General features: G+C 19.5%; 1 long non-coding RNA gene across 2 annotated transcripts; it reads right to left on the bottom strand.

The window, feature by feature from the left end:
- Positions 1-452: 452 nt before the first annotated feature.
- On the bottom strand, positions 453-10,923 carry LOC135144477 (uncharacterized). Of its 2 annotated transcripts, none has more exons than XR_010283160.1 (7): positions 10,741-10,923; positions 10,422-10,530; positions 6,519-6,630; positions 6,236-6,301; positions 3,966-4,051; positions 3,772-3,851; positions 453-522 (listed from the first exon to the last, which is right to left on the bottom strand). It is a non-coding gene; the product is annotated as an uncharacterized LOC135144477 (long non-coding RNA). The 2 variants fall into 2 exon arrangements; XR_010283161.1 differs by having other exon boundaries at positions 10,752-10,923.
- Between the last annotated feature and the right edge of the window lie 568 nt (positions 10,924-11,491).

The raw sequence follows: 11,491 nt of genomic DNA, 5'->3' as shown, positions 1-11,491 counted from the left end.
TGCGCTCAACTTAATTACTCGACTATTATAAGTATCCGAGGAGAATTTCTGGTACCGAGTCTCCTACAAATATTCTGCGAAAAGATAAATAATACAGCAAAATAGAAGTTAATAAGTAACTAAATTTTTTGTTTGATTCCTTTCTTCTTGTAAAATTCCTTGTGTAAAAATATAAAAAGGTTTTTTTTTTTCAATATATTTTTTAAAATTACAAAATGCAAAATATAGAGGAGAATCATACTTTACAAAAAATTGCAGTCTTCTTAAAAAAGTTTTCTTTTCTTTATTAACTAAATTACTTGGAATTTTTACTTAAAAACTCACGAATAACAGAAGTCTTTATAATGTATAATGTAAAATTTTAAGAGCAATTCTTAAAAAAATATTGCATTCTTTTATTCCAAACAAAAGTGTACGATAAATAAAATCATTTAAAAAAATTTATTTTTATTGTAGGATTATTCACGAGCAAATAGTCTGAGCTAAAAATTCAGTTCGATTTCTAACGAGCTCCTTCAAAAGCTGCGCAAATAAATAACTATTTATTATTAAAAAATCTTAATAAAGAGCAATACAGTAATTTTGCATTATTGAATTAAAAATAATAAAAATTAGGTCATCTGTTAAAAATTTTAAATGTTTTCTAAAAATAATTTAATTAATATAAATTTAAAATCTTTTTTTTTAAAAAAATTAAAAATAATTATAATTTTACAAAACTTAAAGTAAATAAGCTATTAGAAATTTTAACTTCTGAAAATTATATTTTTTAATAAAAATTAGAATTTAGAAAAACAAAATCATTATATTAAAAAAAAAAAAAATAAAATGAGTCGTGGATTCTATAGAATTAAAGTAAATAAAATTTAAAAATTTTATAAATTCAAGTTTACCTATTTTGTAAGTTTATTTTAAACAAATATATTTAAATTCAAGTTTCTTTAAAAATAATTAAAAATACATAAATTTAAAAAAAAGTTATTAATTAAATATAAATTTTATTATTTTATAAACGATGTAAATAAGCATTTTATGGGATTTTTTAGAAATCTAATTTCTTTTAATAAGTAATAAGTTGTGTATTATAATAATATAAATATATTTTTTAAGAGCCTAACATTATTTAGCTTCTAAAGATATTATCATATTATTTTTAGTATAATTATAATTTCCAAAGGTAAACTTGAAAAATATTAATTTTTAACTTCCTTTATAAAAAAATTAAAAAAAAATCCAGATTAAAACTTTTTTGTAAAACGCATCTTTAAAAATTTATAAATTTTAAAGATACGACTTTATTATTAAATAAAAAAGTTGAATTCATAAATCTAAAAAAAATTTATAAAATGGATAATTCAGTTAGAAATCGAATAGATCTGTCAAAAACTTTTGAGTCATAAGCTATTTTTTATTTAAAAGTTCTTTTATGAAAGAAGTTCTGATGAATATTAACTAAAATAAATATTATATATAAAAAACAATAATAAGCTCCTATAAAAGTTATTATAAATTTATAGAGAAGCTTTTTAAAAATTAAAATTTTAAAAAAATTAAAAAAGTCAATTAGTGAAATTCTAAAATTTACGAAACGAGTTTTTTCCTATTCTTCACAAAAAAAATAATATTAATTTGGTGCCTTTCTAAAAATTCATTAACCGAGTTTTTTTCTATTCTTTAATAAAAAAAATATAATTTAGCAAAATTACTAAACAAGTTTTTGCTTCGATATAAAAATGACAAATTTTCATAATATAAATCTACATAAAAGTATATTATATAAAAATATAAATAAAGAACATATAAATAATTCAAAATCTGAATTTTATAAATATAATAACTAGAGTTTCTATATACTTTTGAAAAACTACTTTTACAATAATAAAAAAGATAAAAAAATTATTTGTAAACTTTTTTATATTAAGTTGTACTCAGAAGTTTTATTATAATAAAACTTTTGTAACATATTAAAAAGTCCTTAAAAACAAAATTAATACATAATTTTTATTTTAGTGTTGATTTATAATAGTTTATTAAAAGTCGTATTTATAGTTTTATCTAATATAAAAGTTATTTTATTTTATTATTATACATTTTTATTAAAAGTAATAAAATATGTTTCAAATATATTATATATATTACTATAAACGTTAAAAAATATAATAAACTACATAAATATCAAATAATAGTATATAATTAGAAAAGTGTGTAGGACAATATAAAAACTATAAAAAAAATAAATAACAATAAAATATGAGTTTCATAATGTTTTTCAATATATTTATAAATAAAATATAATAAAGAAGACTTAATCTAAAATAAAAATTTTAATGTAAAGTAAAAATATATATATTTTTTTAAAAAATAACATATATTAGAACATCGACAAAAAAATATAAATATTAAAATAAGAAGTAAATATTGAAACTTTCCTGAATTCATTAATGCTGTATAAAAAAAAATAAAAAAAGTTAAATTTAATAAACATTTTTAGATATAAAAAAATAAAAATGTTTATATCAAAATATATAATGAAACCTCATTATATAAAATTCATTACTATTATTAACTTTTTTTTACTAAATATATGCTTATCTATAGTTCTGATTATAACCACCTTTTTTTTTCTAAAGTTAATAATAATATAAATATTCAAAAACTTATAAAATAGAAATTAATATAAAAAAATTAAAAAATAATAATTCATTCAAATAATATAATCATAACTTTTTTTTTCATTACTATTCTATACGAATTATTACAATAATTAAAAATATACTGGTATTATAAAACTTAAAAAGTAAAGAATTTATATAATATACATTAGAAAATAATTATAATAAACTATTTTTTTTACTTCTAATTAATATAAAATAATTTATTGCATAATTAAATATATAAAAGTTAATAATAAATAAATAAAAATTATTATAAAACTCATAATAAAAATAAATTTATATTAAAAACATTTAAAGTATAAAAAGTTAATAATATTTATTATTAACATTTATAAAAAATTGATTATTTATAAGTATTTTCTATAAACTTTTATGTTCCAGAAAAAATAAATTAAATAAGTATAAAAAGTTAATAGCCAATATAAAAAATAAGTAATTAATAAATTCATGCAAAAAATAAATTAAAAATAATTATAAAATTGTACTCAGGAATTCCCATGCTGTGTTTTTTTTTACTTTTTATATATATTCTTTATAATTATTAAAGTAAATTTTTACGTATATTTTGTGATATTTGAATAATATTAATAGCTTTTTACTAAATAAATAATGTTATAAGAAGCAAATAACAAAATAAAATAACAATTATAATTATATTAATAATAAAATTTTTTAAAGTAAAGTTTTATATAAAAGTAATTCATTTAATAATATATAATAGCAATTATTAATATAATAACACTAATAAATGTTTTTTTAAAAGTAAACAAAAGTAATAAAAAAATTATAATAGAGGTATAATATAAGTATAATAATATTTCTCAGCTAAAAAAACTAAAATTCTAAATAAAAAGTAGTATTAACAAAATATTTTTTTCATTAATATCAAGTTTTACTTAAAACCAAATAAAATAAAAAATAAATATATTATATGAAGTTAATTAATAATAATAAAAAGTGACTATATAAAAACTTGGCAACCGTAAGATTTTGTGCCAAAAAAAAAAAAGTAATGGAAACTGCCAAAGCCACGTGACTTTGGCACAAGGAGGGAAGAAAGTAGATACAATTAAGTATATTGTGCCAAAAAAAGCACCGAATAGAAATCTTCGCAGCCCTTCATTGCCACTCGTAAAACCGAATCCATGTAGTCCGCATGCAAGCGAGATCCCATCTCTGATAATAATAATAAATATAATAGACAATGGTGTCATTAATATAAATATATAAATAATATAAACAGTAAAGCAAAGTTATGTATATCTTTCTAGTAAAAATAGCCAATAGAACCTGGCAGAGAACAATTTGTTGAGACCTGGGAAGCACGGCGAGCGTTAACTCAGGACCGTCAACAGTGAGTTCGAGATGATTCATATCTAATCAATAACAATGGTATTAGTAATAACTAAATAATAATAATACAGTAATAAATAGTAATGGTAATCATGGTAACTAGAATGGTATTAGTAATAAAATGAATTTAAAGATACAATAATATATTAAATGAATAGTAAAAAAAAGTATTAACAATTATAGCAACTAAAATAAGTTTAATACTAGTACAATAATTATGATAATATTTAAAATAGTAATAAGAAACAATAAAATTATATAATAATAATAATAAAAAAGAATGAAAGAATAATAAAACAGTGAATATCATAACAGCAACTATAATTAGTCACTCACTTATTATGTATATAGTAAAGTAAAATATTTACTGAGAAAATTAATAGTTAACAAAAAACAGTTAACAATAGTATAAAATTTTCGTAAAAGTTTTTTAAATATAACAATAAATAAATTAAAAATTAAAGGAAAAAGAAAAAATGTAAATAAAACAGTTGGAGTTAACTCTGATAAAGCACGTTCCCATGTGCATTACACCACATGTCCTTAACTCGTGGTCGTACCGCGTTCTCGCCTACATAGGTGTTACATGTTCCGTGCAGGTGATTTATGCATGTGCATGCCACGTGTTATAGCACATGTTTCATTGCTGTCCCACATTTTGTACTACTTCCCTAAATGCATAGGTATACCCTCCTACTACAGGACAATATATTAATCACTTCTCCTCTTTTTCTCTTAAAAACTTTTTAAGAAAATTATAAAAACATTTACAAATATATATTATTTAAGAAGCGACCATTATATAAAAAAATAATCAATAACTTATTTAGGTTTATAAAACAAAAAATTTTATATAAACATAACTATAAATTATTTAAAATATGAAAAGTGTATGGAATATGTAACGTGTATAAAAGAGACTAACTTAACACTCGAATAAGATTAGTAAAACATTTACCAATAACTAACTGATAAATTATGCGCCAATAAAAAAATTGTAATCCTTAACTAAAAACAGTTAATGGAGTTTTTAAAAAAATCACCAATAATAAGAGATAATAGTGCATAAATAAGTCGAAAAAGTTAACTTCATCCGTCGAATGCAATATATTTAATAATTTTTATAACTTGTGTCTTTGAAGTTGAGGCTTCCAAAAAAAAATTAAGGAAAAAGAATTGATATTACCGCACAATCCAACGGAACGGGTAGCAGTTCACTAATGGAAAACGCTAATCCAGCGCTCTTCAATATCATTGGCTTATAAAATTTACACACGAGGCATTAGTCGACAAAGAAAGAAGTTGCATAATGCTGCTATTCTTTAAGTTTGTAAAATAGTCGGTCATGTACACAAATTTTGCATAACCAGTACAAAACCTGTAAAATATGTTGAACGTCGTAAAGTTACACAGAGAAACGCGTTATAAAAATAACAAAACTTCATTTCCTTATATATAAAGTTTTTATTACCAGAAGTCGCTTAGTTGACTGGGGTTTTAAAAACGAATGGGACATACAAACGTTAAATAATGATCGCTGCTAATTGCTGATTGGTAAAAGACTTTTTTTCGAAAAATGGAAAACAGCCGAATAAGACGAAGTCTGCGCAATAAATGACAATATATAGATGATGTACATAAAAATAAAGCGCTATTGGTCATTCCATAATCAAAGATAATGTAGAAAATACATCCAATTAATATTGTGGTAATAGTAAAGATAATAGCTCACAATTTAAGTTTTGGGTGAGTTCTTTTTCCTTATTGAGGGTAATTTGCACACTTCTATTTTCTTGTTAATTATTGTTCATTATAATACGATGTTTATGAATATATACAATATTAATCATCGGATAAAAAGTTTCGAAGCGGCCAATGAGCGATTGACTTAGTTAAAAAGTACACATAAAACAAAAATCATTTGTTTAATACATTTACTAATTATTTCTTTTTAAAATAAATGCACGAAATAATAATAAAAGACGCCCGAAAGGGGAAAGAAAAAGGACCAAAAAGTCAGAAATTTCAATTAGGATCCAATAGGAAGGGATGATTTGAATGCTTTACATTAATAATTTTAAATTAATATAAATGGTGATCGGTTACTTAACCCCAAACTGCTTAAATTTTACATATCACGTTAAAAATGTAACACAAAACTTTTCAATAGTTAACCATTAAAAGTTATTAAAAATAAAAATAACGACCGACAATTGGTGTGTTTTCAACAAATCCGGCCGCACACCATACAACAAAATCTTTCATTGGCACACCTATTTGGAAGTTTATATTTTGAAATCACTTTATGTGTTAGATTTTTTTTTCAGATTTTATAATAAAACTTCTAATTAAGTTTTGTAAATTTTTGAGAAATAAGTAGTAATAACGAGACCCGCATCAATAAGTGCAAGAGAGACGCAAAAATAGCTGCACACTTAATTCCTTAATTATTGTATTATTTATGAATATTACAATCATTATTATTATTACCCCATCGGCTTGTATTATTTGTACGAAGATATCAATTTGTGAATTTGGGTACAAATTAGTCAAAATAGACTCCCCAAAAGTTTGTTGTATTAATAAGCCCAATTCCTGTGATCTGATTAAAAAAATAAAAGTAAAAAATTATTAATGAAATAAATAATATATGTAAAAAAAGTTTGTTTATTCCCGACAAAAATAAAATTGAAAAAAAAAAATGCATCTTAACAAAAGAGTTTGTTGGATACAAAATCCCAATAACGCCCTTTAAAATTATACCACTACAATTGTGGGCAAGACTTTATTTGCCTATTTCTGCTGGTAAATAACGCGTAACGCACGACCAATAAAATATATTTGCAATACAAAGAAATGTATTTTAATTAAAAAGTTAAAGTTTTATATTTAATAACAGCAACTTGACATAAAAGTGTCAACCAATGCGATTGGTTTATTAACGCACTGTTCTTAAAGCATTGCAGCAGTGCTTAGAAAAATGAGAAAAGTTTTTAACGCAAGTTATGTATACTTCTGTAATAGAAGAAAACGAAATAAATATTCTTTTCAGTATTATTTTTCCCAGTCAACCATCATTCATAATTTTTATATAACTTTTTTTTTTATAAAACTTTTTTCATATTATTTAGTTCTCTACTACCAAACGTTGGATTGGACAAAAAATAGCCCATAGAGATTCCACTAATCAACTTTCCCTCTATAACGTTTGTGTTATTTTACGTTAACATATCAAATAAAAATAAAAAGATCTGCAAAGCACAAAAAATAGTGAAGGCTCTCACTTTATGCGCTTTTTAGAAACACATATAAAATAAACTTATATAAATTTTAATTGGTCACAAATATTTTTATTATTTATTTTTTTTTAACAAAAATTTTTAATAATATTTATTTGTTTATTATTTAATAATATAAAAACTTCCAAACAATTATAAAAATAATATTTTTTTAAATATACGAATTAATTATCACTTTCTTTATTTTAGAAAAAATAATATGTTTTAAATTTTTATCATGATAAAAAAAGTTAACAATAATTATCTTTAAAACTTTTTTTAATGTAATAAACATAAAATTATTCAATTTATTACAATATTTTCATAATAAACTGAATAAATTATTTTTTATTTAATTAATTAAGAAATATCCAAAATTTTATAACAGAAATAGAAGGTATTATAATATGATGATTTATTTATTAACATAATTATAAAATTTTCTAAATATTTATAAAAAGTTATACAATAATTAAAAATTATATAATAATTTTTCTTTTCTGTTGGCAAATAAATAAGAATAGTTTTAAAAACCAAAAGATAATATAAAATAAATAAAGAAATGAAAGATATATTTTATAATAATGATAAAAGTAGATCTTAAATGATAAATAACTTAGAAGTTTTTAAAAATATAAATAAATATATATAATAATACCAAAAAGTATATATAAAAATATCAACAACTATAAGATTTTCATCAAGAAACTGTAAATTTTATTATTTTTTTATTATAATAAATTAAGAATTTTCCAAATATTGATAAAATTTTTAAAATAATTAAAAATAATAAAATTATGTTCTTTTTTATTATGGTTATAAAATTGTAAAAAATCGCAAAATTATATAAATATTTAATAATTTAAAAAATAGTAATTTTTCTATTATTATTACGATAAAAAGTAATACAAAATATGACAATTCAATGTTCATAAAATTCAAAATATTATTACAAAATTAATAAAAAATAAAATACGATATTTTGCATCAGTTTTTGATTCTAATAAAAAAAATTTCTCCAAACAAAAATAATTAATTACATTTTAATAAATAATCCATAAACAAACTTATTTATTTTATTACATTAATATTATATTATTAAAAGTTTACAATAAATATATTCAAATATAAAAATAAAAAAAGGAGGTTTTGCTATAATTTGAATTATTACATAATATTTTTACTTTTTATTATACAAGAGAATTATAGAAGTAAATAATAGATATAAATTTAATAAATGCTTCTGCTCTTAATACAAAAATCTAAAAAAAACAACATATAATATACTAAATATTATATATTTTAGTATATAAATAATAATACATAATATATAGATATATTTATACACTGTCTGACAAATAAATGAGGAAAATGATAATATACGTATATTTATATACATTTATATATATAATGAATACATAAAATTGTTTTATTATTATGTTCATAAATAAATAGTAATCCATAAAAAGGATAAAATATACTCTATTATTAATATAAATATCCTATGAGAAAAGAATTTTTTTGTTGCTTAAAAATAAATAAAAACTTAACAAGATAATATATTTTTAAAATAAATAAATTATAAAAAAGATTATTTTTTGTTGTTCATAAAAATTCTTAATAATATATAAAAAGATAATAAAGTGTAAACTTATTTATACTTTTAGTACTAATAAACTAAAAAAGAGTATCTTTAATTATAAAAAAATTGCTTATAATTTGTAAAAAAATAATAAAAAAATAATTAACCAGTTTTTATTAATCTACTAAAAAACAATATTTATTGCCCCTTTGGAACCACAAAAAGTAAGTGTTAATAAATATATAATAATGCATAATAATATAAATACTTTGAACTATAAAAGTATAAAAGAATATAAACACGTTAATAAATATATAATAGTACAAAAAAATATAAATATTTATAATAATAAACTATAAATATGAAAAAATATAATAAATAAATAGTAACACGTAAAAATATAAATATTTTTATTAATAAAACTATAAAAATGTTAAACACGTTAATAAAATATAATACAAAATATATATTTGTATTAATAATACTACAGATATAAGTAAACTAGTTAATAAAAACATAATTCAAAAAAAATAATGAATATTAAATAATAAAAAAACTATAAAAAATATATAAAAACGATATTAAATATTAATAATACATAAAAAATTATATTTAGTATTAAAAATGTTAATAAATAAATAATAATTCATAAAGAATAGATATAATAAAATTATATGAACGAATTATAAAAAAGTAGATTTTTAAATATTTTTAAGATAAATTAACTATAAAAAAGGGATGTCTTTATTTTTATTTATATAATAATATAAACGAAAAAAAATATATATAAATATAATCATTCAATAATTATGACTATAGAAAATAATTATTTTTTCTTTAAATAATTAATGATACATAAAAAAGACAAAAAAAATAATTTTTTATAAGTAGAATCTTTGATTTTTTAAAAATGGTTAAAAATATATAAAATGATAATAAAATATAAATATAAAAAGTTGTTTGAATATAATATAGAAAAAGAATATCATTTAGTTATAAATTTGTTTATAAGAATAACTACAATTATGAATTATGCCCTTTCTAAGAAAATGATTAGATTGGTAAATTTATAATAAAACTTAAAACTAGCTAATTATAAAAAGGAGAAAATTTTAAAAATATATAATTAGTAAAGCGAGTAGAAATATCAACAGTAAAAATTAAAAAATTATATAAAATATATGAAATCCCAATTTTTTAAAAAGATAAAATAGTTTTAAAAAAGATTTTTAATAAATCAAAGCAAATTTTAAATCAAATTTAGATAGAAATTAAGATTCTAATAAAAATTTAAATAATTAAAATAGTTAAATTTTAGAAAACTAAAGTTGCCTTTAAAATAAAGGATTTTTATAAACTAACTAAAATTATGATACAAAACACTTTAAAAAGCCCCTTTAAATAAATAATTATTAAGTGGTAATAAATATTAAAAGTAATTTATGTAATTTAGGCATGAAAAGACATTTTTAAATATAAAAAATTTTAAACGCTACTTTTATAATAATTTATAAAGAAATTTTTTCACCCCACCTGAGATCGCTTGTTGTTTCCGCCGTCTCTCGCCGGAAGAAAAGCTGGCCATTGAAAATTCAGAATTTAATACACAACGGCTGTAATTGGTATTTGAATTCGATGTTACCTGGTAAAAGAGAATGAGATATTCAAAAAAATATATATATAAAAATTTAATAATAATAAAAAAGTACTATTAACGTAATTTTATAATGTAATAACCAAAAATAAATTAAAAATTAAAAAATAAATTGTTTTTAATTGCTGAAAAAAATAAGTCGAATTGAAAGTAAAAATATAATTAAATGAGAGAGGGGAAAACTGCAACAATAATAACACTGTAAGGACCATATATCGAAGCCAGTGCTTTGGTACTTCCTTGTTCTACGTAGGCAGAGCCATCCGTCTGTTCAAAAACGCCCCAAGAAGAAATGTTTTGCGACGTAAATATATATATTTATATACGATATAGACGTGAATGAGGCAGAGAGAATAAAGTTTATAAATATATAAATTTAATTTTGTGTAAGCTACTCAAAGAAGTGAAGTTATTAATAAAACTAAATTAAATAAAAAAAAAGGAAATATTCTTAAATGAATTATTAATAAAATAGTATTAATCTTTAAAAAATATCCTGCACACCATCGAGTTTTAGAGCTGCAGTAAAATAGGATAATTATAATTAGTTTAAAAATATTAAATAAATATTTAGATTAAATATGTTTATTTTTTATAACAATGTAATTTTAAATAATTTTTTAAAAGATAATTTTAGATAAATTATTATGTAAAAAAATGTAAAAAAAGGTTAATAATTCTTTTATTATATATTAAAATATTTAACACCATATATATATATGCAAAAAAAAAAGAGTAAAGTTTATAATGATTCATATTATATGTATAAGCTACTCATCCCCCCTACAAACTTTCTTATTTTTTTAGGTCGTTTACCATCTAGCCTTAAGTCTTCCGGAGACAAGAATTCCAACTTTGTCTGTGTATATAATTTTATAATTTGAATTTATAAAAAAATAAAGGAACTAAGTTTAAAGTAACATCTCTGTTAGGTTGGTAGAAAGCTGAA

This window comes from Zophobas morio, unplaced genomic scaffold (genome assembly GCF_036711695.1).
Source record: "Zophobas morio isolate AGI-343-1 ecotype UQ-CSIRO unplaced genomic scaffold, CSIRO_AGI_Zmor_V1 ptg000101l, whole genome shotgun sequence".
Classification (NCBI taxonomy): domain Eukaryota; kingdom Metazoa; phylum Arthropoda; class Insecta; order Coleoptera; family Tenebrionidae; genus Zophobas; species Zophobas morio.
This window is presented reverse-complemented; position numbering and strand designations above follow the sequence as displayed.